The sequence below is a fragment of the Aedes aegypti genome, chromosome 2, assembly GCF_002204515.2.
Source record: "Aedes aegypti strain LVP_AGWG chromosome 2, AaegL5.0 Primary Assembly, whole genome shotgun sequence".
NCBI classification, from domain to species: Eukaryota; Metazoa; Arthropoda; class Insecta; order Diptera; family Culicidae; genus Aedes; species Aedes aegypti.
Genome location: NC_035108.1, coordinates 39,185,560 through 39,212,558, shown reverse-complemented (window position 1 = coordinate 39,212,558; position 26,999 = coordinate 39,185,560). Strand labels below are relative to the sequence as shown.

Below are 26,999 nucleotides of genomic sequence, written 5' to 3'. Positions count from 1 at the left end.
CGCTACCTGATGTTCTGTTAAATTCACCTTTTTATCAATTTAATTAGCGACACTCCGAAAACAGAACTGATGTTTACATTATTGACAGCTACTATGGCAGCCACCTGAGAGAGACTCGCGAAGAGGAAAAATATCAACGTCATATGCAGCCCAGATTCCCCTCTCACGAAACGTCAAATGCAGCCCACCGTTTTTATGGCTGAAAAAGTGAAAAGTATTGTGTTCAAAGTAAACTGTTAGTAAAAACCTCAGTCGGCGGAGCAGTTTTTTCCAAAGTTGCTGATAAATCTAAGCAGAAGATTAATTATTTCTAATGTCTGCTACGTTTGCTGGCATGAAATTTCACTCAAACGGCTATTTATGATTCGATGTGATGCAAACTCAATCATTGTTTGCTGAGAGGTTCATGTGAGGATTTGAACAACATGCGCATAATTGGTATAAACACAAAGTGGAATAAGAAAAAACTCAGCAATCACAGAAAAAGAAGACCGTCTTCGCGAGTCTCGTCTCAGGCAGCCACCACCATTGACATTCTGCTGAGAGCTTTTAAGCTGAGCCAGTGCTGCCATAAACGCTGAAAGTTTTAAGGTTGCTTAAATTGTGAGATTTAAGAACATTTAAGTTTATTATGGTATTTGTGATGCAATGACAAAGATCAATAGCTCTAGAACGTAATGCAATTACAAGTTTCATACACCTACTTATCTAGAAAAAGCATAAATAAGATCAATTGGAATTAAAGCAAAAGAATCCATTGAATCGCTACAATTTTTGATTATTTTTTTCCATTGTTTGTACGCCATTATGAAGCATCGATCAGAATTTCAATTGATTTTCTTCTAATTACAATAAAAAACTAGATTTTCATGGAAAATTTGCGTTTTGGCGTAAGAAGTATGGGCTGATTACAATATTTGAGGCAAATTGAAGGCTTTTTAATTAATTAATTAATTAATTATGAGCATAGAAACATGTACACAATCGATTATTGCAAAAAATAGTGCGGCGCTTTGATGTTATTCTCAAAATTACGTACAATTTCATCAGTAATTTTGATTGGCATTCAATTTTTACTAATAAGCTGAATGTTTTTATCTGCGTAAAATAATTTTATTTCAATATAACATTAGCCATTGTTCGTCGCTTTACAATTGGAGATTTCAAATCAATTTATCTTTAATGACTGTTGTTTTTGATTGTTTTGTTTTATTGCGTGTTCGACGATGATTCACGAAATGTTGTAAACTCACCGAGAGCTTAACAACAAGTTTTATTTGTGTTGTATAGTACACTACAAGAACGAGTTAATTCCACAAGCTTTAAAACTGAGAGGCTTTTACATAGTTTTAAGAAAAGTTTTAACAACCTCTTGTAGTGTGGGCCTTTTCAGGATTTAAAGAGCTTTATTGAAGGTTTATGAAGGCTGTCAAGATAAAAAGGTTTCCTAATGAGTTTTATAAATTCGGTTATAACAACAGCTTGTAGACTATAAGAAAACTAAAAATGTTACTTGGGATAAAAGTATGCAAGACGCGAGGAACCGCGTGTTTCCTAAAATTAGGCAAAGTTGCAAAGTAACGAGTTACACAATATCGAGTAACGAAGTGTTGACTTGACTCAGTTATACACACATCGATACCATTGAAAAAGTGTAGGTAAAATACAGGTAAACGATATATTAACTAGAACTTTTTGAAGCTTATGATCGTTACCGCATTTTTCAGACCGGATCAGATGTGGCAACAGGGAACCCTATAGGGATTTCTTTCGGAATTACTTTCGAGATATCTCCACGACTTTTTTTATCCAGGAATTTTTTCTGAGGTTCTTTAAGTGATTTTTCCAGATTTCTCCGGTTATTTTTCCAGAAATCACTCCAAAAAATCTCTACAGTAATACCTCCTGTGACTCTTTCTGGGATTCCTCCAGAGATATATACAGGTTTCCTTCAATAAAATCCTCAAAAATCCTCCACGAAAAGCTTTTGACCCCAACCGGATTTTTAGACCGGTTCCAATAGGGCTTCAGCGATATATCTTTGAATTCCTCCATGAATTCTTCCAAGAGTTCTCCAGGGATTCTGCAGGGATTGAACTAAGAATTTTTCCAGGGAATGCTCCAAAAAATCTCTAATCTTTCAACAATTTCTTCAGGAATTCCTGCAGCGATAAGTCCAGGAAATCTCGACATGCAATCTTCCAGAGATTTCTCCAGGGATTCCTGCAGAAATGTCTTCCAGAAATATCTCCTGAATTTCCACCAGGAATTCTACTAGGAGATTCTCTAGAGGTTACACCATGGAATCTTCCATGATTTTTTTTTCCTGAAATGCCTTCAGAGATTCCTCCAAGAAATCCTCCAGTTTTTCCTTCTGAGATTCATCCAGGAACATTTTTGTGGCAATTCCCTAAGGGATTTCTCCAGGAATTTCTTCAGGAAATTCTCCAGGGGTTCCTCTAAAAATTTCTTCAGAGCCCCCGGAAATTACTACAAATAACCCAAAAAATTCTCCGAGAATTCCTCCTTGGATTCTTCCAAGTATTCCTCCAGGGTTACCACCAGATATTTTTTTCTGTGTGAATCCCTGAAAAAAATATTGGAAAAATATCTGGAGAAATCCCCGGAGGAACTTGCGAAGAAATACTTGCAGTAATCACTGGAGGAATTTCTAGAATATTTCTTGTGGAATTCCAGGAAAACTTTTTGTAGAAATCCTTGAAGAAATGTCTCAATAAATTCCTGTAGAGATTTTCCAAGAACAATCTCTAGAGGTATCCCTGGTAGAAGCTTTGTAGGAGCTTCTGGAAGAATTACTGAAGGAATTTTAGGAGCTTTCTCTGAAGCCCTATCGAAACCTGTCAAAAAATCTCATTTATGGGCAACACTGAAAAAAATGGATTCTAAAAGATGGTCATTTTTAACCCGTTAACGCCCAAGGTATCTCACAATTGGAATTCAGCTCAGTTTTTCAGTTATTCAAAGTCGTATTCCCATAAATTAAACCTTATTTCACCAAAAAAATTCAAGGCTATGGTGGGCATCCAAAAAAAATCTTGAAAGTGTGTCGTCCACATTTAGTTGATCTATAAGTTTATTTTCGAGATTAATCAAATATACTTTCATGCTCTTCGACCCACAACAATGTAAACAAGTTGAGAATACTGCAGGTGAGGGGTAATTCATAAATTACGTCCCGTACAGAAGAAAAAGGAGGGGGTTACAAGGAAACGTGACTAGCCATATAAAAATTTAAATCCATACAAAAAGTGTAATATAGAGGAAAATTGAGGAGGATAAATATGGCAAAACTTTGCGTGACGTAATTTATGGACGTACCCTTATAAAGAAATTGCAACGTAAAGAATACAAATTTCAGAGGCGAAAGATGCATGCCAGAACTAAATCATTTAGTGACTTCAATTCAATTTTCTGCTCTCCACGTAAGTAAGATACAGACATACATACATTTCCATACATTTACATGTACAATTATGCAAAAAACAAAATAATATCTTACGTCCATTTTTTTTATTATAAAAAAAACCTACAGATGTTTCAGAATAGTCTTCAAAAAGATTCTATAAAACTTGCCAGCTGATAATGCCCTGCCCAGCGTATAAACATAACAAGCAAAATATTTTTTCTGCGTCAAGCTATTAGTATATGTGGCTCGGATCTGAAAGCGATCGAAATATATATTTGCAATATCAGAATTTCGTTAGTGCTAATCAAAAGTAAGTCCTCCAGTCCAATGACAGTCAAATATTGCACTTCAACTATTACATGCTTTACAGACGTGAATATTTGAAGCCAACATTATTCGTCTATAACGTTGAAGTTACTGCATCACTGATGCATATGGTCGCCGATAGAACCGAAACCACGCGGTCCAAGATTTTTGACACTAGAGCGGGCCAGAATTCCTGGGGAGCATACGGAAGCGTGCCGGCTCAAATGTCACAATTCTTGGACCGAGTGAGTTCAGCAAGGGAGGCTCTATACTGCTACCTCAACGTGTTGCTGGTTCTAAAAATCAAACAACCATACACAAATACGACCAAACAATGGTGAAGGCGTAATCAATTTTCTCGAACATTTAGTTTAGGAATTTAGTAGAATTTTCTGATTAAATTGGCAACAATGCACTGCAGTAGCGCGTAGTAAGTAACTGCTTGCAAAAATATCTTTCAAGGGCATATATTACCTATAATTTTGCGAACAATAATTTTTACTTTTCCACGTTCAGCCATAAAACTGGTTCTGGACTTAGGTTGGTGGCTATTAAATTTTACTTTCATTTGACAGCCGCCCTCACCCCTTGGAGTTCAGTTCTCGCATAACTTCTGATTTCGCCCTAAAAGCCATTGGTAACCATGTGTGTAGCTCGCTGTTTCTGAGCATTTCAATGGATTTATACGATATTTAACAACTCTATGGTGAAGAAAGCATCATTCTCTACTTGCCAGTGGTATTGGTTTGGATGCTTATACATTCATTTGGCCTAAAACAACGAGCTACACACGTGGTTACCAATGGCTTTTAGGGCGTTATCCCAGATTATGCGAGAGTTCATGGATGGATAAGTCAATTTGTCGGTTTTTTCGTTCTTCACTCCCTTTAAAAGATCATCTTTTCCATTCGACGGCTAGAAAACATGTGCTTCTTTTTTTTAGCCTGCAATAAATGGTGTCAAGGTTCATCTAAAAATGTAAGGAGCATTGCACTAAATATAAGCGATTGTTGCTCGACTCGATAGTAAGTATCTATTGTTTTGATCTAGGCAGACCAATTTCTTATTGGTTGTTTCCTTGGTGTTTGGCACATAGAAGCAATTCCCAGCTAATAAGTTTTTTTTTTGAGAAAATATCTCCTTTAGTAGATCATCGTTTTAGAAAATAGCAAATTTTTCATTACTGGACTTCAATATAGGCGAATAAAATATTTGCCGACTAGCGCCATCATAAGAATGACTTCCGAACTAAGATGGATCTAAGCGAAAAACTTTCTTTGGATTTATTCAGTGGACTGATATATTAGCGAATAAAATGTGTGCCCAGTAGGTAATTTCTGAAGTAATAAGTTTCCAGGCGAATAGGTCTCATTTAGTTCTTCAACTTTGTCGAAGACTTTAACTTTGTATCCAATCACTGGATTGATATACAAGCAAATAATATGTTTGTCTACTAGCGCCACCTTGGGAGAGTTTTCCAAACTACTATGTTTCTGGGCGAAGAGATCTCATTTAGTTGAACAATTTTGTCGAAGACACCAATTTCGAATCTCATCGCTGAACTGAGATATAAAAAAAAAATTTGCCACTAGCGCCACCTTGTGAGTGTTTTCCTAACTTATAAGGTTTTAGGCGAATAGGATTCATTTCGTTGTTCAACATTGTCCAAGATACAAACTTTGTATCTAATCACTTGACTGAGATATTAGCAAAATAAAATCTTTGCCCACTAGCGCCATCTAGTGAATGTTTTCCGAACTAATAAGTTTTCTGGTGAATAGATCTCATTCAGTTGAACACATTTGTCGAAGACACCAATGTTGTATCTCATCACTGAAATGAGATATGAAGAATCAAAATGTTCGACCATTAGCGCCATCTTTTGAGTGTTTTCAGAATTTATAAGGCTCTTTGCAAATAGGTATTATTGAGTTGTTCAACCTTGTCGAAGACACCATTTTTGTATCTCACAACTGGACTTCCATATAAGCAAATAAAGTTTTGGCTCACTAGCGCCATCTTGGGAGTGTTTTCCGAATTTATAAGGTTCTATACAAATAGGTATCATTTAGTTGTTCAACTTTGTCAAAGACACTAATTTTGTAACTCATCGCTGGACTAATATATGAGCAACTGAAGTTTTGGCTCACTACCGCCATCTTGGGAGCGTTTTCGGAATTAATAAGGTTCTATACAAATAGGTGTTATTTAGTTGTTCAACTTTGTCAAAGACACCAATTTTGTATCTCATCGCAGGACTAAGATATGAGCAACTGAAGTTTTGGCTCACTACCGCCATTTTGGGAGCGTTTTCCGAATTTATAAGGTTCTATGCAAATAGGTATTATTTAGTTGTTCAACTTTGTCGGAGACACCAATTTTGTATCTCATCGCTAGACTGAGATATAAACGAAGCAAATACTTGTACGTCGGAAAGTTGTTTCATATGTTGCTTATATATGCAACATTTGTTGACGTCTGTGCACCACCTGGTGAGTTAATTCTGAATTAAAATAGTTACCAAGAGGAAGTCAGCAGTCCTGTGATCAACTTTGCAGAAGACAGTTTTCTCGTAAACCTCTTTATTTTCAAGATATTTGCACTACAACTACTGTCCTATTTATAGGACGCTGGGCGTTCGGGGCTTCTGTCCTATTTTTAGGACGCTGGGCGGATATGGGTTAATTTTAATGAAATTTAGACTCAAGATAGGTAATTATGTTCACTACCAACCATCATACATCGTGAGATGAGTACTTGGGAGGAAAAAGGTCTTTCTAACAAAAACTTTTTCTTGCCCTTAATTACTTTTTAAGAACTCAATAAACTGACACACTTACTAACGAAAAATATTTTTTTCCTCTCACGTGCTCACATGTAACGTCTAGACAAGATAAAATAATAAAGGGATTCGTAAAGGTCTCACATTATTTGTTTTTTTTTTTTGTATTTCTAAGAGTTCTTCCAACTCCGAATATCATGTGGCGAGAAACGCGTCAGGAGCCCTTTTTATAAGGAATAATCTCGATAATTGAAAGTTAGTTGATTAGACAAAATTGTGACTCTCACTTGTTTAGTTTTGTTAAACAAATAATTACTTTTTACGGTAAAACTTTTTCCCTTGAAAGTTCCCATCTCGTAATGTATGGACGGATGATAGTAAACATAAAAACCAATCTTGAGACAAAATTCCATTTAAATACAAAATGGTAATATTTTTTTAAATCGACTTTAAGTTTTGAATGACAATTTTATTTCAGTGTTGATTACAAATGACATTTTTTCAGTATTTTTATGAAAATTCTGCTTACTCCAAATATAATGTGGCAAGAAACTTGCCATGAGTACTATTTATAAGCAACTGAATAAACCAAATCGATTCGCTTATTGAGCTTCATTTAAATCTGAGATGAATTCGATTTCACTTTTGTTGAAAATGACATGCTCAAAGTTAATTTAAGACAAGTTGAAAGTATTTTTTTTTTTTGAAAAAACTTGTTCTCTTTTACAGTACCTATTTCGCGATGTATGGACGGTTGGCCGTTAACACAATAACCTATCCTAAGAAAAAAAAAAATCAATAAAATACCATTATTTTTGAATCGAATTAAAGTTTGATTTTCATTTATCCCTCAGTGTAGAGCACAAATAAGACAATTTTTTTTATGAAATTCTCGATAATTTAGGATAAACTTATGAGATAGAGTTGACACGCTTACTGGGCCTAATTGAATTATGAGATAATTGTGAATTGCACATGTTTAGTTTGGTTTGGAAATTACATGCTAGAAAAATTGATTTATGACAAGAACCAATTTTAGCCAGAACATGTTTTTTTCGTCCAAGTGCCCATATCGTGATGTATGGAGAGCTGTTAGGAAACATAATCACCTATCTTGAGACAAAATTCCATTGAAATAAAAAATTATCATTTCTTTTAAATCGACTTTAAGTCTTGAAAATCTTTTTTTCCAGTGATAACCACAAATAAGATTTTCTTCTGCATTTTTATTCAAAAATTTCGAAAATTATCTACAAGTCATCCACATAGCACTTTTTTGTCGGAACTACCAGTAATTAAATATATCATTTTGAAAAAAAATGAATTTGAACTATGGCCCTTTTCAATTCATAGTCCTGATAAACTTTTGGAAAACTAAGTATGCAATGTGGCTTACTTAGTCAAGGTCCACACATCCATAAAATTTCATTGCAATCTGAGAGGGTGCAGTCAGCTCGGAATACGATTTGACGCGAAATGGATCTCTAGCGATTTTGCAGGAGGAGATTCTGGAGGCATTTCGTTTTTGCTTAGCTCTTATCATGAGTGAAGATGTCAATGACAATTACATTCTTATTGGTGCTTTCAGTCCCAGATCGAATTTCAGAAGTCACGATTTTCGCGAAAACGATTCCTAAGATTTTTTCACAGCCCTGCATTTCTCATCAATACAATTTATTGCGATTTGCTGACGCACCGTAAGTACCTAGAATGCACATTAGCAATACGACCTTAATTATAGACCAAAGCTTCTGTTAGCTGACAATTCACATAGTGAAGCAACTTTCTTGCTGTTATAAGCGCTACAATACTTCCAGTGAAGTGAGATAGTTAGCTTGCTAAACCGGCGCAAGCACGCGCATGCAGTGCCAAGGAAGCGAGAACGGATTGGCAAACGTATCAACAAAGTGCCATTCTTGTCTTGCTTTTGGTTATACCTACCGCGAAGCGTTGTCAGCACTATCAGTGACCACTGCACAGTGGTTCGAGGGTTGTCAAAACCTACTACTGTCACGTGTTGCTCTCGACTGTGACAAATTCCTCAACATTTTATGTGATTTGAATCCAAAGTTTGATACATTTGAACATTGAATTTTGTACAACTCTTAGAGTTGACCTTGACATGATTTTTCATAAAAATTGATAGTTCTACTTGACATTACATCCTCACTGTGACAGAGCCCGCTTCTTAGCTCAGTATTCAATGAGGACTTCCACAGTTATTAACTAAGAGCTTTCTTTGCCAAAGTTGCCATTTTTGCATTCGTATATCTTGTTGTTCGTACGATGATACTCTATGCTCAGGGAAGTCAAGAAAATTTCCATTACGAAAAGATACTGGACCGACTGGGAATCAATTGAACCCAGACACTTTTAGCATGACTTTGCTTTGTAGCCGCAAATTCTAACCACTCGACTAAGGAAGACCCCTATTGATAGAGAAGCTATTAAAAGATTTAGAGGAAGCTCGAACAGTGATGGTATATATAGAGAACTTGTTCGTTGATACGTAAATTATACCTGGAATGGACAAAATTTATAATGCACTCAAAAAAATTAATTAGTGCAATAACCAAATTAACTCAATAATAAAAAAAAAACTGGAATTGAGAATTTATATTGCAATTAATTATATGCTGGTGTGAAGGATCAATGTATCTTATTACTGTTAAACCTCCATGAGTCGATGTTCCATTACACGATATCGACTCATGGAACCATACTAAAAATCAAATTTCATGGTTACTATGATGGTCCCTTCAAGCAACTTTCCATAGCATTGCTATTCCATGAGTCGATGGCCCCTTCAATATCGACTCATGGAGGGTTGACTGTATTGCAAATCATTTGAAACATTTGAAATAAAACTAGAAATTTTATTGAAACGAAAGTTTATGGTTTTAGCCGACATTTCCGCCAGATCGAACCACTGTGCCCTGGTGAATCGGTTGGTTGGATTCGATGGACACTTGACTTCAGTTACTAACTCGGAAAGGAGTGCATAGTCGTCGCTGTGTGCACCAGTCAAAAAAAACTCCTTCAGCATATTTTTTGCTGGTTTCACTCGGCTGATTTGCGCTGACACACGGGGAGGTTATCCGAGACTTACCCCCACGGTATGCACACGGTCGGTCGGTCGGTAGGCCACTTTCGGAAGGTATTTATTTTTTTCAGCCACAAACGCCCCGTGATATCATCAGCAATAAAATGACACATGGAAAACTGGTTTGCTTTTAGTGCCACCGGAGAACTGTTCAATTTATACACTAATAAGCCGTGTCGATTCGAGATTGATATCTCGTAGATTTTGGGATACGCCTGTCGGACATTGCTCGGACGTAACTCGTTTTCTAATCGTTTCTGTTTGATTTGTTGTTTCGCCATGGTTAATTCTATAAAATAGTTTTGAGGCCATAAGGCTTTTAACTAAATCCTTCATAAAGTTTTGTCTCATTCATATCAATGATTCATATTCCAATAACTTTGGAGTTCGTTTCCTTATTGGAAATTACTCAATTCCGCTCACATAAAGTTCGATTCGTTGCACAACATGTGTTCCAGAAAAGTTTCGAACAGTTTAATGATAACCTTCGAAATCTACGTAGTTCAGAATATGAATCGTCTTCACATTTTGAGTCTGATCTGATAAAGTAACGAGTGAAACTTGCTTCGTGAAAAACTTCGACACCTTATTGACGAATAATGTGAGTTCCATGATTCCACACTTCTGACATTTGTGGTATATTTTAATCCTTTAATATAAATCTTACAAAATCATTACGTGGCTTCTCACGAACTTCTGAGCATGATTTTATACAGAAGAGAGATCGTAACGCAAATTACGTAAATCTAGAGGCAGGATAATACCTCAAAACATTTTATACAGGATTCTCATATAAACTTTACGGAAAATTTGGGTACAAATACCACCAAATATAGAGGGTAGGGTTCTCAATCAATCATTGATGAATTTCTTACAATTGTCTTAGCAGGACATACTTCTTCAGAATTTTGGACTAGATATTAAAATAAGTTTTGTGTGGGGTCCTGAAGAAATGCCAGGGACAAAATTCACAGAACTCTACGCTGGTTCTCGAAAAATTCGAACGGAATCTTATGAAAAATTTTGATTTATAATATATTATCCTATAGGAAGATCCAAGTAACATTTTCAGCCGAACAACAGCATACAACAGTTTTTCAGCTAACACATACTAATTTCAGCTGACTTATCTGTTACTCATAATGTTACTTGGGATGGGAGCATTTCTTCGGAAGAAGGCAAAGTGATTGAAAGGAGGAACCAGAACAACGACGAACATTTGAATAATGCTATATAATAATAATTAGAATAATTAGAAAAATAGTGCTAATGGGTACCACGGCGTTCGCATACCACTTCGTAAAATCATAACGATTGACATTAAGGCTTAAGGCCAGTTGGATAGCACGTAAGCAGGATACATTGCGATGATCTGGATACATGATATCTTATGTTGTTTGCAGAGGTTGAGCTGATGGCTCAGTACCAGATAGTTCTCTTAATAAACTTCACTCACTTTTCTCCCAATACTATTTCTCAGTTGTTTACCATCGAATAAAGCTGATTTTTTTGTTTGAAGTTCAGTCATTATATAAGCTGATTGCCCACAAAAATATCCTTCAATTCGATTACAAAACAGTTGAGCAATTGTGGTTAGTGCAATGTTGGTAGCAGGGTCTGGTAGGGAAACTATCTGAATATTATATTATGTTTAACGATTTCTTAACGTATTGTCGTCTATCATTACCATGTTATGTTTTCATCTCTGCATAAAAGATTTAACACACTTCTTTCTAACATAGAGCTATTCATCATTATGAAGGTACAGAAAAGTATATATATTTCTCACTGTTAATAGATTGAAAATATATGAAAAAATTAAATACATCTAAAATCTATCTCAAACTATGTGGAATAACTTTTTTCTCCAACGACAGATATTTTTGTCCCCATACCAACTTTTTCTTGTCTCATTTAGATTTGTCAAATGATATAAGGGTCCATCTGTGTACATTCCGGGTCCAGATTTGCTCTCCTTTGACCCACGATCCAAAAAGGTTGGACTGGCCTGCTTCATTATACCGTTTTGATTCATATTACGGACACTTAAGGCCTCAGTGAAGTACAACCCAGCTTGGACCATACAAAATAAATCATTCCGTATGATTTTTTAGCGTTATCGAGCGTCGGAAGCCCTTAACTTTCGGATGGTGGGTAAAGAATACGCGTCCGCAACTTGAATAATTTTAAATAAATCAAAACGTGTGGCCTTTTCATGATTCTTATTCCGGACGCTCCCTCACTTTTGCCTCATATTCCGGACGCTTTGATTCGAATTACGGACAGCTCATGATAGTCATTAATGGAACAGTCAAATCATCAATTGAAATCGTTTAACCGCTTAAGAGACGTCTAAGGTAGTTGGGCATTATAAATTTGCAATGATATTTATGGAAAAAATCTAATAAAACAAGCCTCGAAAATGAGAACTTTTGGATGGCGAAAATTGAAACATTTCGTGTGAAATGTTTCCCATACAAACGAGAGTGTCCGGAATTTGAAGCTGTCCGTAATATGAATAACTCTAGCCTTACAAAGCTTACTGCCGATTGTTAAAACGAGCGAAACGTTTACGAACGGTTTAAAAGAACTACTTCTTTACGTTATACTCTAAAATGGCGGAGACGAATCTTGAAATTATAAACGGTCACAACTCAGAGACTAGTAGATCAATAAATCTATATAAATAAAAATGGAGTGATGTTTGTTTGTCACGAAATGGCTTCCGAACGGGTCAACCGATTTGAATGAATAATTTTCCGTTTTGTTCGTCAAGTGTTCCGACGTGTTTGTGTGTATAAAAATCCCAGGACATTCACCGGGAAAGTCGGAAAAAACACGCGTGAACGGAACTGTCATTTTGTATGGGACGATCCATTGCGTTTTTCAACAGCCTACGAAGTTTAAAATAAATTTTGAAGTAGGGGGACATGGGGCAAAAAGGACACCCGGGGCAAGAGTGCCACCTCTAATTTCACGTAGTTCAAATCAATTTTTTGATGTTTAACATAGGATAAGTATAAATTGAGTACTAATTGAGGGTTGTGTAAATATTACAGTTAAAAATGTTTAGTACAAAAAATTAGAAAAATGTCTTTAACTCATCAACGCAAAATATGCGAAATATTATAAGAATGTAAGACTGGAAAACAAGGTTTGACTCCCAATAAATACAAAACATATTGATTTTTCCGCACAGTATTGATGATTTTCAATTGTTTAATATAGCTGTGAGGATTTTTTTTCGGAAAAGTCCTTTTGACATTAAATTTTACATATATAATAACAGTATGTCTTATGGGGCAAGAGGGACACCGCAATTTTCTCATATAAAATCAAATGAACTTTTATTTTTCTTGTTTAATATTGCATTCAATCAATGTTTCCTACTAAATAAAATCAAAATAAACCATCTTGGACATTTAAAATGGTTTCTGAAAATGTTTACTATTATTGTTACAGTCAAATAAGATGAAAACTAAATTAATTTCGTAAAATTACTTTTTAACTATAAGTCAACTTTTATCCCTCAGTTTTTATCTTTACTTACTCTACAATTTATCCTTTAGGCGGGGAAATGATAATATACAAAATTTGTGGCATTTTGCTTTGGTGGTCTTCTTGCCCCATACGAGTGGCACTCTTGCCCCGTGCCTCGTTTATAAACCTCATAAGAAGGGACATTTTAAAAAATCTCAAATCATCATGTGTTTCTTATATTTTTGAAATCTATTGATAACATCATTTAGAACAAGAGCTGAGCTTGCCACTACACTGGAATGATTTGAACCTATATATCTTAAGGTGTCCTTCTTGCCCCCAGCCCCCCTAAATGCGGTTAGTTGCTCTTACAATTGCTGGGTGAGACATCTCCCTGACCTCTCCAAGATTGCAGAGTGTCGTGTTTCTCATGTATACCTAAAAGAGCTAGTGTGCCATGCGATATTTCATATCGCAGCTCACAGATTATGTGAGACACGAGATGCGGATACGTACAAAATATATCTTAGTGAGCGAGTCTCATGAGACATCTCGTGAGGCTCGTCACATGCGCTTACTAGGAGTACTTTTATGCAGTTATGTTTGCCTAGTACAATAACTCCACGGAAGCATACGACTTCGGTCTATACCTATGCTTCTTCGTTGGCCAGCCCAAGTTTTTCGATTCAAATTCTAGAATCTCAACCGCGTTTAACCACATCAGTCCTTTGAAACTGCCTACGGGCAGTTTGATCGATAGTTTAATCCCTTTTCCTTGCTTCTGAAACCATCGCCTGCAAGGCTCAAATGTACTGTCACATTGAGATTTTCTCATGAGACGGCGCATGAGCCAGTGCAGATGTGATCGTTTGAGCTAGTACATTGCTACATGAGATCTAAAAAAATGTGTCTCACCATAGCACGTGCTCAAGCGCGCGATTATTTTTGTGCGCTCATGGCAAGCTGATCTCAAGCTCTTGATATGAAGCGCGTATACATGATGTCTGCAAGATTGGCCTCAAATGGATATCTCAACATTGATGTCTTCGGCGAAGCTATTCAGCAGCTCACGGGCTATCTGACGATGAAGAGTCTGATTGGAAATCTTCTAGCTGCTAAGGATCTTAAGATACAGACAATTGAAGACAAGTTGTTACTAGTGCCACCTAGCGGATATTAAAATTCAGACTTTTCTCCTCCAGATAGCCTCAATCTGCTGAATATATTTGCCGAAGACTTGGATCTTGAGGTAGAGAAGGTTAATGAATGAATATTAACTTTACAAAGTTTCATATCGAATACTGTACATTGCGATTTTTACATTATGTAAATTGTGGAGCTGCCAAATAATATTATTTTACATATGTATCCCCTTCTTGGTTTTTCAAATTTTGCGGATGTTGTTCCTTTGAAACTGCTGTTTCTATACTAAAACTTAAGCAAATCTAGCTCAACTGGTCTCGTTCAATGTTTAGTTTTTTAAATGTTTTATTTTTGAGTGTATCAACAGCTCTAAAACTTCTCCGGACAAAGTTTTTGCGGGAAATTTTCGTATAATAAGTTATCAAAAAACTGAATTTTTAAGGTCCACTCTAACTTATTTAAAAAATAAAAATCATACCTCATGAACCCCCAGAGATTGAAATTTGGGTTCTTATGCAAAGTTGCTCCAAATTGGTTGTTTTAAGCATTGTGCAACATTGTATATGGCTGAATGCGTTGTTGTGTTTGTATTCCGATCTCGTACGCATGGTTTAGTTTACGAGATCGGAATACAAACTTTATTACTAGATGTGGCCATTCGTACTTAATGCCCTGAAGAACCGGCTCTAGATTTGTTGGATACTAAACCGTTTCAATTCTCTAAAAGTAGAGATCGAATATAATAGTTCACTAAAATGCGTTCCCATAAGCTTGGCACAGATGTTAAGATACAAATTGTCCACTTAATCATAAATTTGAGGCGTCCCGGGTACCTGAAAACGATCATTTGTAGGATCAATCAAATGCAGGAGATATGGTTATCCAATTTAATCTTTTTTTCAGAAGGTTTACGCTGATGTGTTTTTCTTTAAAATTCTTGATATAGTGGCCACATTATAGCCGATTCTGGAAATTATCTGTGACTTGAAATTTGCCTACCTCCAGGGTTCAAGAATCACAGAACCAGTTTCACCCGACCTGACCCAGTGACCCACCGGAATAACTCCGGCCACAGTAACATTCTGGAGATCCTTTGGCCACTTTTAGAAACTACATATCTATACCAGTGTACTGAAAAAAAAAAAAAAAAAAATTAAATCCGTTAAGTATTCGATGAGCGGTGAGGATTTTAGTTTTTTTTCTTTCACTCAGGCCTATACGGGTTAATGAGATATGAATTGAAAATGTTTGATGCTCATCAGTGCCTCCCAGCAGCAAAATGTTTAATGTTTAAACTGTAAAACATGCAGCACCTTTGTTCTAACGTACAACTTTACCGAAAATATCAGCCTTGTAACGAAACTGCATTGGCCAATATTTGAATTTTCTATGCTCACTAGCGCCTTCTTATGGTACAATATCGAACTATCCAAGCATACAGCACATAGTCCTAAACCTAACGAACAACTTTTCCGAAATGTTTGAATGTTGAAACTAAGCAAACATTCAGCCTTTGCGCCAATTAGCAACTTTGCCAAAGACGTCAATATTCCAAATCATCCGAATTTAGTAAAACTAATTGAATTATTCTAAAATTACAGAAAAATCTAAAATCCGTTTCGCGAAGTTTTCTCTATTTTAAGGTTAAGATTAACCAAAGCCAAACTTCAAATTTTCAAGAGCACGGATCTGGAGAACCAAATACCCGTTTGAGCTGAAGACCTAATCGGTTGGTCACCACCAGCTAGTGACCAACCGATTAAGTTTTCAGCTTAAACGGATGGTATTGGTTCTCCAGATCCGAGCTCTTGAAAATTTGAAGTTTGGCTTCGATTCATCTTCACCTTAACTGGGGATCAATATGAACACAAGACACATACAACGTAACTTTTTTTTAGCTAATCAGACAGAATATTAACCACATAAATAAACATCCCTGCATTTTTTTTGTTTCTCAATTTCTAAAAAAAATCGGAATTGTTAAACAAAAATGTAACGCCTATTTTAAAAAATATCGTTCAAATTGTTTGGTCCTTCATATTCAAAACATTGAGTATACCCCATTAGGCATGAAGACGTTAGGCATAATGGACGTTAGGCATAAAGACATTAGGCATAATGGATATTAGACATAAAATACGTTAGGTATAATGGACGTTTGGCATAAAATAACTGGCGTGTGTGTCATTCAAACCTCTTCTCATATCGGAGGTCGCTCTGGTCCATTTACAAATTCCATTACGTTGATGGGGGTGTCCTTAAAATGTAACAGCTCATAAAAAATAGTGAAATTTGCTGGTTATAAATTGCTATTTTCGGTGTTGTGAAATTTGACTATGAATGCATTATCGCAAGATATTGAAGAAGATTGTTGTCATGCTCATTGTTATCATCCTTAAGTCCAACTCAATCCATTATTGTAAGTATTCATTTATATTTGCGATGTGCAAGTATTATTTATTTCTAGAGATGTTTAGCTTGGTGAGTATATGACATTTTTTGTTATATATCTCTAACATAATTACATTAATTCCTGAGAGAGAGAGGTGACAGCTCACTGACAGCTAGCATGTTTTCTAGCTATCTTTGACTTCTTTTTAATTCTTGGGTAGTGCACAACGGTTAGATGAACTTATTATAATCATACTTCATGTTGTTCACTATGAAAAAGGAAATGAACACATAAAAATCAATAGCAGTTCAAAAACACGTAACTATATTTAGGTATTCTACTTTTTAAAATGTTAAATAATCGAAAAACACCTTGAAATTTTAATTACGTTTACTTGAATTCCGACGCTTTTTCACGTTCTGCCCTCTAGATGTGTTGGTTTTACAGTGACAGTTTGTGACAGGCTTCCTTGACTTTTGAGAGCTCGCAATCTAAGCCAGCTGTCTCCTCTTTCTCAGGTTAATTATAAAGAAAAAAAATCTTCCATATAATTATTAATACTTATGATGCAAATGATTAACTTGAAGACCATAATCTAGAGTCAAGTCAAAAATTCATGTTATGATAGGTGACATTATATTCAACAATAAAATTCTGGTAGTGTGACGCCAAGAAAAGCGTTACATTCCCATTTCGAGTCTTCTCATCAATTAAATTAAATGCCGAAAGCAGCTTGAAAATATTTGAAATTCGTCGAGTTTGAAAAGTAAAATTTAATAACAAAGTCAAGCTCAAATTTAACATAGCATAGTATTCAGCGGGGCGTGCATTTTTTGATGGAAATATTTACATCTACAATTCCAATAACTATAAGAATAGCAAGAATTCACAAAACAGCATATTATTGGAAGAATGTCCCTTTCTTCCAGTCATTAAATTTACCGTATTAGTATAAGGAATAGCCTATGATTCAAAGAAGGGAAAATGTATGATGGAAGTATTAAGAGCAATAATTACATTTATTACTAAAAAGGTATGTCTCTAAAGAACAGTTTAATCATAAAATAAGAAAAAAATTATGATTAAATTATTGGCAGCCAAACTCCAATAATTTTGTTGTCAGTATATTTATAAAGAATAGCCTTCAATTTAAAGAAGGGATAATCTCTGATGAAAAAATGTACCAACAATATGTGTACAACCAAACTCAAAAGATGAGTAGCAGTTACTACATCATGCTTATTCTTGGCATTACGCCCCAACCCAAGTTCTTGGCCTAGCGCTCTAGGAGCACTTCCACAGCTATTTACTAAAAGTGGCCATTTTGTATTCTTATTTTTGCACGATACATGAACACGACACGATTATACTTCATAGCCAAGGATCCTGGATCGACTTGGAACCGAACTAAAATACTTTCAGCATGACTTTACTCTATGGTCACAGAAGTTAATAAAGGCAACTTACAGCATTTTCGTGCTTATCATTTGATCAAGATTTGTCCAAGAAATTGACCTCATAGGATTCACAACTATGGGACGACTGCGAGGCAATCGCATTTCAAAGGACGCACTTTTGATTTTTGAAGCACTTCACAATTATCAAAAAAGTCGCTCACTTTTTACACAAACTATTTCAATTTTCATTTTGGAAATTATGCCTATCGTCCATTATGCCTAATGTCCATTATGCCAAACATCCATTATGACAAACGTCCATTATGCCTATCGTATTTATGTCTATTGTACTTATGCCTACCGTCCTTATGCCTAACGTATTTATGCCGAACGTCGTGTACCCCAAAATATTATTCGATTTGTTTGCTCCTCCGTATTTGAAAAAAAAAAACACTCAAATGACCATAATTGTTATTCCATCTAATGGTTTACTGGTCTAGAAGTCATTCTGTGAAAAAAAGGCATAATAATCGACTTCAATTTAAAAAAAATATAAATCTAGAATCACTGTACCAGATTGTATATGAATAAATATTTAGCTGTGTGAAACAACTCACGAAAACTTTATATCTTTCATTTTTTTTCAGGTCAATCCAGAATTGTATCATCCGAGTGATACATACTTATCCCATGAATAAAAATAAACATGCTTCGTAAGTATAATAACGTCACACGAACAATTTGAAAATTGTAATTCAAGATCAATTTATTGAAAAGTTTTCATATGAAACAAGACTTGGCGAACATTTTTGAAACAACTCTATAAATAATTCAGATTTTCTTTTCGCCATCTGTAGGCTGCCATATTCGCATTATCCATAAAAAATCACCGATATCTCTAAAACTGCTCTAATGCCTTAATAACAAGCAAAAAATGAAGAATACCTAAAAGGCCTACCCTGCAAACCACTCTACATAATGTTTACTATTTTTCAAGAGCAAATAATCAATCTTGAAAATAAGATAATCTAAACCTCTCACGACAGGCTTCAACTTCGGGAATTACCTTGGCTATCATCGCATTGCCTTTTATCGAAACATTGCCTATAGCTAGTGCAATTTACAGTATTGGACAATACATTTGTAACTTTCGCAATTGTTGATATAAAATGCTCTTTCTGAGACTTGAGACGCTTCTGCTTCATGTGAAGGAAGTCATGGGTTCAATCCCAGGCCCGTCCCTTTCCTCGAACTTTTTAGTGGTATCTTTTACTTGTTTCTATATTCCACATTTAATCTACCACAATTAATCAAAGACCACATGGAACCAAAGACGTACAAGAAACCGTTTCCCTACGCTTCCATTCTTCCATAATTGCAACACGCCTTTCCTTACGCCTGATACTAGACAGTCTGCTAACCAAGAGCAAGCCTTTCTTCTATAAATTATTCTCATTCCTATACCTTCCGGCATGAACTGCCGTAGATGCTGGGGTATATTCGGTCTGCTGTGGGCCAGTTTTAAATGCAACATCAATTTCTCCCCTTCCCCATTGGTCTGACGTTGCAGGCGTCATTATTGCCTAATAACACAGCGTAACAAAAATGACATTTTTGCGTGTCTCAAGGATCAAATTATGTGTCTCTAGTAGTTTTTGGGTTGCTGAATCTGATGCCATTCTCTGAAATGTTCCAGCACGTCACAATGTTTAGCTACAGGTTGCCAAAATTGTATATAACACTGGTTTTATTGATGTTTACATAAAATTTAAGGCATAATTTATCAATTTTTTTTGTGAGCTAATCCACCAAGCATGCAGAATAGGACATTAACTTTCAATTTGGACATAATTTGGTTGAAATTGGTTGGTTAAATTGAGATTAAACCGATATTTTCAACATGCTTACTGTCTGCATACGAAATTCTTCGTTTCTCTTATATGGGAAAATACAATACTGTTTTAAATTATCCAAAAATAAATTTTCCGCATCGAAAGTATTATAAACTTTATTGATAAGTATTGTTACACACAAAGTGCAATGTAAGTTGACTAAAATAGTAATTTTTTGCATTTTCAACAGCCAATATCTCAAAAACTAGACGTGCTACGATAGATTTGAAAACGGCAATAGATTCAGCAACTCTTCATTGAGTTATTTTGGTGCTTGAGACAAAAACTTGTTCCGCAGTGTAATAGAAGATCTACAACACTTATTCACTGAGCAGTCATCTGGTTAGTTTCTTGTCTATGTGCAACTGATCTGGCGATACTGGAGTAGCAACGGGCGGCCAATCAATCTCAATCTCAAGTTCATATAATATGCTCTACTTTAGAGGGTAAGATGGAGCGAATTGAATAAAATTTTGACAGTTTATTACACATGACTTGAATTTCAACATATATTTTTCACTGTTTTTTTCCTATCACGAATTCAAAAGCAATAACGGTATGGCTAAGCCAATTTTTTTTTAAAAACTTCAATATTTGACATAATTTAAACCTTTCGTGCGTCACTAATTCTACTTTAGCCAGATCGTTACTATTTATAGATTTGTGGGTGAAAAAAAAAATTGCATATGAAACTTTCGAAAAAAAAAATCGAAAATGTTGCGAATTTGTTGTCCAATACTGAAAGCCGTGTGAATTTAGCACTCGCCCATCAAGCCGGTGCAAAGTTGCAACTTGAGACGCATTATCCGCTTTTACCCGATCAAACTGCTACTGCATGGCTAATTGAAATTGATGTTCTTATCTGTGCTAATATACGATCATTCACAGACACACGTCTAATTAGACACGCAAACGGCACGGATAGGCTGCAAAGTGCGGTTACAAGTATGTAATCGAAATCGCGAGTGTAACAATTGACGATTAAGACGCGCGCTCGATGTGCAAAGGATATGTGGTGTGGCGAGACTGTGGCAGTAGGGTGATCCATAATGATCAAACTTCTGAAACATAAAGTTATATTTCTCAAATTTGTTAACTTGGACACAAAAAAGCTACTTTGAAAGTTTGAGTGGAATCTATTAACTCTTAGGGGAGACTAAACGAGCTTGAAGGTTGAATAAAGGAAATTTGAACATAAATTTGAAAAAAAAACTGCTCCAATTTTGATCCTGCAGGAAAATCTTCAAGTCATTAACGAAAGAATTCCATCGATTTCAATGCACCTTATGGTAAATTGAGTTAGAGCAGATTCTCCCATATATTTGTTTGATTTTATCATTCAAACTTCAAGCGTCCCAAGTAAAAGTAGCTGAATATTTGTTTATTATGCTGAAATAAGCATAAGAGTGGTTTGTTCAACTCTTATTCCACTAAAATTTTTGCCAGCTATTCTTCCCTCCATTGAAGATGCCGAATTCCGCTCAAAATTTCACGGTAGCTTGGGTTCACATAAACAATTTCGAGGAAGTAACTTGGAATTTTTACAGTTTGATTTTTGGTTTCTCGTAATAAACGGACCACCTTATTGGGACAACCGCAAATTACCTCCCAGACGTTGAGAGCAACTACTTGTACAGCATACAGCCAGCTGTGGTAGTGCTAAGCCGGTGATCACACTGCACTACTGATTGCAACTTTGTGTCACATTGTGCAACGCGGTGAGATAGTGAGCGATAAGCCGGCGCTGTTGCATGATAGTTTACAGTGTGCGTCATAAGGAGAGAGTGGTCAAAGGCGAATGAATGAATAGCCAATAATAGTGAGCATTTGTATCAGTGGAACAATTTACACTAGAATAATAACACAGCCCAACAAAAATGACATTTTCGCTTGTCTCAAGGATCAAATTATGTGTCTCTAGTAGATTTGGGGTTGCTGAATCTGATGCCGTTCTCAGAAATTTCTCAGCACGTCACAATTTTTAGCCACACATCGCCAAAGTTGTATAAAACATTGGTTTTATTGATGTTCACCTAAAATTTGAAGTATATTTTATCAAAATTTTTTGTGATCTCATCCACCAAGCATGCAAAAGAGGACATAAGCTTTCGTTTTAGATATATTTTGGTTGAAATTTTACGATTAAATTTAGATTAAATAGATTTTTTTTAACATGCTTGCAGTATCCATACAAAGTTCTTCGTTTCTCTTATATGGCAAAATACAATACTTTTCGAAACCTTAAAAAAAATAACTTTTCCGCATTAAAAGTATTATAAACTTTGATGATAAGTGTTGTTATACACATAAAGTTTGAATTCTGTGGCAAATTAAGCAAATAAATTACCTTACAAGCTGGCAAACTTGCATGCAAGTTGTCTGAAGTAGTCAATTTTTGCATTTTCAATAACCAATATCTCAAAAACTAGACGTGCTATGATATTTATGTAAACGGCAATGGATTCAGCAACCCTTAATTAAGTAAATAGAGGTATTTTGATGCTGGAGACAAAAACGTGTTCCGCAGTGTAATAGGATAGAATACAGTTTTAGAAGAGGTCTCCATCTGAGTTTTGCCGTGTCACATGTAAACGGTTAGTGTACATGTGTTATCATATGACCTTCTAGTTCGAAATCGGCTTTATACAGTGTCTTTGTTTCATATTCGGAATCGTTTTCATATTCCTATTTATTCCCACATAACTATCAAATAATCTTTCGGCGCGAATCTTTGTAACGCGAGTAGTCACGCGTTGTACTTTGTACAACACCCTTGGTTTTTTTTATGTTCAACTTGAAATACCCCGCGATCGAGTTTAAATGTAGAAAAACAATATTTAACAAAGTTGTTAAGGAGATCAAGGACTGACTAGGGGGAAAGACCTGGTGTAGTGGTTGGAACACATGCCTCTCGCGCCGAGGACCTGGGCTCGAATCCCATCTTTTGTTAGGTTGCCATTTGATAACTGTAACCTTCTGTAAACGATAAGTTACTCAATACTATGGTCCTCTTGTTCAAAAACAGCTTACTATTAAGTATACTAGGATGCCATAAACATCAACTTCTCTAGAAATAAACCTATGAGACAAGCTTTACAACGCATACGGTATACCGATACCAACGATGCGATGGCGTCTAGCAAACATTGCACAGTGGATTTTTCTGCAAAAAAATGTTTTTAAATTCAATATCTCTGGATGCCGCTGGAATAAAATCGATCTTTTTACCGCAAAAGAAAGATTTTTTCATGGGCTAAACGATAGTGAGGTGAGTGTTCACTGCACGTTATTTTTTCTTACGGTTTTGACCTATTAAAGGTCATTTTACACTATTTTCAATAGAAGTGATACATTCATAATTCAATATCAATATCGTTTAGCCCATGAAAAAATCTTTCTTTTGCGGTAAAAAGATCGATTTTATTTCAGTGGCATCCAGAGATAATGAATTATGAATATATCACTTCCATTGAAAATAGGGTAAAATGACCTTCAATAGGTCAAACCCGTACGAAAAAATAACGTGCAGTGAATTCTCCCCTCACTATCGTTTCGCCCATGAAAAAATCTTTCTTTTGCGGTAAAAAGATCAATTTTATTCCAGCGGAATCCAGAGATAATGAATTATAAAGATATCATTTCCATTGAAAATAGGGTAAAATGACCTTTAATAAGCCAAAGCCGTACGAAAAAATAACGTGCAGTGAACACTCACCTCACTATCATTTAGCCCATGAAAAATTCTTTCTTTTGCGGTAAAAAGATCGATTTTATTCCAGCGGCATCCAGAGATATTGAATTTCAAGACATTTTTTTGCAGAAAAGTCCACTGTGCATTGAGAGCAAAAGCTCGCGTGTCATGGCATGTAAAAAAGCACTGTTGTTCAAACAGTGCTTTTTTACATGCCATGACTCTGTTGTTGAAGCAAGGTACGTGCGCGGGGATGAGGCATTTAATAGAGTTGAAAGTGCCCCTGTCTGGACGTCTTCCCGCGCTCTCGGCCACCTACCAGATGATGATTGACGTGTGCCCCGGTGAGAACCGTATCAGAGAATACAGGTTAAATTACGGGGTTGAAACTGTAAGAGGCTTTACTTTCCGACTGAACCTCTGGGAAAATCAAACAAACTGCCAATTTCCAGTTAAAAAGCTTCGATTCTAGATGTAAATCTGGTCGGGAAGGGGAAGTCGGGAGGGGGTCACATGCAAATGTTCTAATGAAGGGGACGATTATTAGATGGCGGCATATTCCATACGATTGCATGACAAATTGCACCTAATTGGCATATTTCACGGGAGGGCATAAATCAACCATCGACTAGGAACTCGTCAATGCATATTTTGGCAACATTGTTGCAACGTGTGACTGGCGGCGGCTAATGACCGTCTAGGGCTAGGGCAGGGACGATTGTGATCGACGTTTCCCCCATCCGACCTGTGGCGATGAAATATTAATGCTATTTGGTAGAATTGTCCGGTTCGGTCGTAAATTGACCGCCCGGAACCGAATCGACATGAGGTGAGTGCGAAGAGTGATGGCACACAAAGATTGTACGATAAATCGTAATTCATTTTGCCTATTTTGTGCTGTGGCTTTCCAATCAAAATGAATTGGTCAATACAGTGATGAAAAGGACTTTCATTGGAGGAGTTCATTGATGATTTTTGAGCTTTTTGGTTTTGGTTCTAATGAATTCTATTTGAACGAAGCGTTTCCGGTTTCATCTTCTTCTTTGTGGCATTGATGTTATATAGTTCATCTTCTTCTTTATGGCGTTACGTCTAAATCATTTCTGAAGTTATCAAGTGAGAGCTTTCATTGCCTCTTTTTTGCTTGTGTATATCTTGCGGCAAATTCGAAAGTAGACATCTAGATATTGAAAATCATCTTGACGAATGGCATTCTGATCAAAAGGTGGAACACATACTTACTTGATCCAGAGATTTCACAAAAAAAATCACGATCACGCGACCACCACAAAAACTCTTATGATAGTATTGAATCCATAAAATATATCTTCTTCAATCATTCATATTAAGGGTATCGAATTGCGACACACACAAATATTTGGCAAAATTCACACGTTCAACCAGTCATCTTCAAACTTTCAGAGAGTCAAATAAAACATGTTATGAATACATACCATGTTTGTTTTATCCAATTTCAATTCCATATCCAAATGCACGAACTGTTCTCTTCACACTACTCATAAGGTCCTGTGCACTAGGACCAATTTTTTTTTTTGGCAGACCATTTTTTCGTCATATTTTCCTTTCTTAAGATGCTTCCGAGGTGCCTGCTTCATGATGCCTTTTCAATTGGCCGTAGTTCCGGTGCGTTCGGGGGGTTGAGATGCTTCGGCACGAAATTCACCTCCTCAATCTTGTACCGCTCCAAAATCTCTTTCGAATAATAGCACGAGACCAAATCCGGCCAGAAAATCGTAGGACCATCGTGTAACCTCCGAGGAGTAAGTAGACGCTTTTAGAAACATTTCTTTAGGTACACCTGCCCATTGACGTCGAGGCAATGTGGCATCCGTGCACGAGTTTTACCTACCGTATTCTGCCGTTCATCACGATTAGGCGCCTTTTGGACTTTGTACGTATGTGGTCCTTCACGTTTTTTTCGCATTTTGCACGAAAGTTTTGGATAGATTCAGTTTCTTCGCCACATCTCATACTGAACTTTTGAGATTCTTCTTGAAAGCTTGAACTACCCGTTTGTAATCCTTATCACTATACAGCCATTCCATGAAAAACCGATCTAGTGGGTTTCCGAATTCCGTGAAAATTTGCTATTTTGTTCCTTATCCGAAATAAGGATACACGTATTTTTGGATTTTTTGATTAGGGTGACCATTTCCGAAATAGAGTGACCAGAAAAATCGCGATTTTGAAAAATTTTTATTTAAAAAAAAATATAACTTTTGAACCGTTCGACCGATTTTCAATCTTTTTGAATGAAATGAAGGCTAAACATTTTGACTTTTCAGGAAAAATATAAAATTTCACAAAAATTGTGTTTTTTACATGAAAAAACTCAATAGTTTCCGTTTTTTCGTGTTTTGAAGGCCTCGGGACCAAAGGGGCTATTGCTGCTCTCATTTTTTCTTAAAAGTTCAGTTTTTGAGATATATTTTTTTGAAAATAAAAAATCAGTCATTTTTCATCGGCACACACTGTAGATCTCAGCGCAGTAGATTTGTAATATTCAAAAAAAAAAATATAACTTTCGAACAGCTTAACCGATTTCCAATCTTGTTGTATGGAATGAAAGCTTAAAATTTCAACTATTTAGACAAAATTGAAAAATCTGATAAAAATATGTTTTAACGTGAAAAAATATAAAAATTTCTAGTTTTTTTTTAGAAATTTTCATATATTTTAATGTGAAAAAAATTTTTTTTTCAAAGTTATCTATTTTTTTTCTATTTTTTCTGAAAAGTTAAGACTTTAAGCTTTCATTCCATAAAAAAAAATTGGAAATCGGTTGAGCTGTTCAAAAGTTATGATTTGTTTTAAACATTACTAATCTAATGCGCTGAGATCTACAGTGTGTGCCGCTGAAAAATGACTGATTTTTTATTTTCAAAAAAATATATCTCAAATACTAAAAAACATGCATCGTTAAAAATTTGACAGTTTACGTAGAATTTTCTGAACTTCCGTCGATGGGGGTGACAATGGATCTAGGGGGTGAGATTGGGTCAAAACGGAAAAATATGTTTTATGAAATATTTCAGCTAATAACGTTGATATTACTCAAATTAATAATTCACATGTTAGGAAACATATTATTACACATAATTCATCACAATATACATTCTTAGAAATAGCAGTTTTTGTTTACTATATCAATAAACTTGTATGTTGAAACTAGATAAAATTAACAACATTTAATTTCTCCTGTGCAAAGTACCACGCATGAACTTTAACCTCTATCGTTATATTAGTAGAAGCTTGGAAGTCTTTTCATTGCACTTCACACGTATTTTCCGGAATCTAATTGATTTTTCCACAAAAATTTCATTTTTTTCGGTACGGTGTCCAAAACATTAGAAATGGGGGTGAGA

General features: G+C 35.7%; 1 protein-coding gene across 2 annotated transcripts in view; it reads left to right on the top strand.

The window, feature by feature from the left end:
* The window catches only part of LOC5579996 (aryl hydrocarbon receptor nuclear translocator-like protein 1), a 333,517-nt gene that overhangs the window by 78,855 nt on the left and 227,663 nt on the right, over window positions 1–26,999 (top strand). Inside the window, exon 2 of one of the 2 annotated variants that reach the window (XM_021840598.1) lies at window positions 18,678–18,743. The exons of the other annotated variant lie outside the window; for it this stretch is intronic. The gene's annotated coding sequence lies outside the window, so the exon portion shown is untranslated. The remainder of the gene's footprint in view (window positions 1–18,677; window positions 18,744–26,999) is intronic. 2 annotated transcript variants of the gene reach the window in all.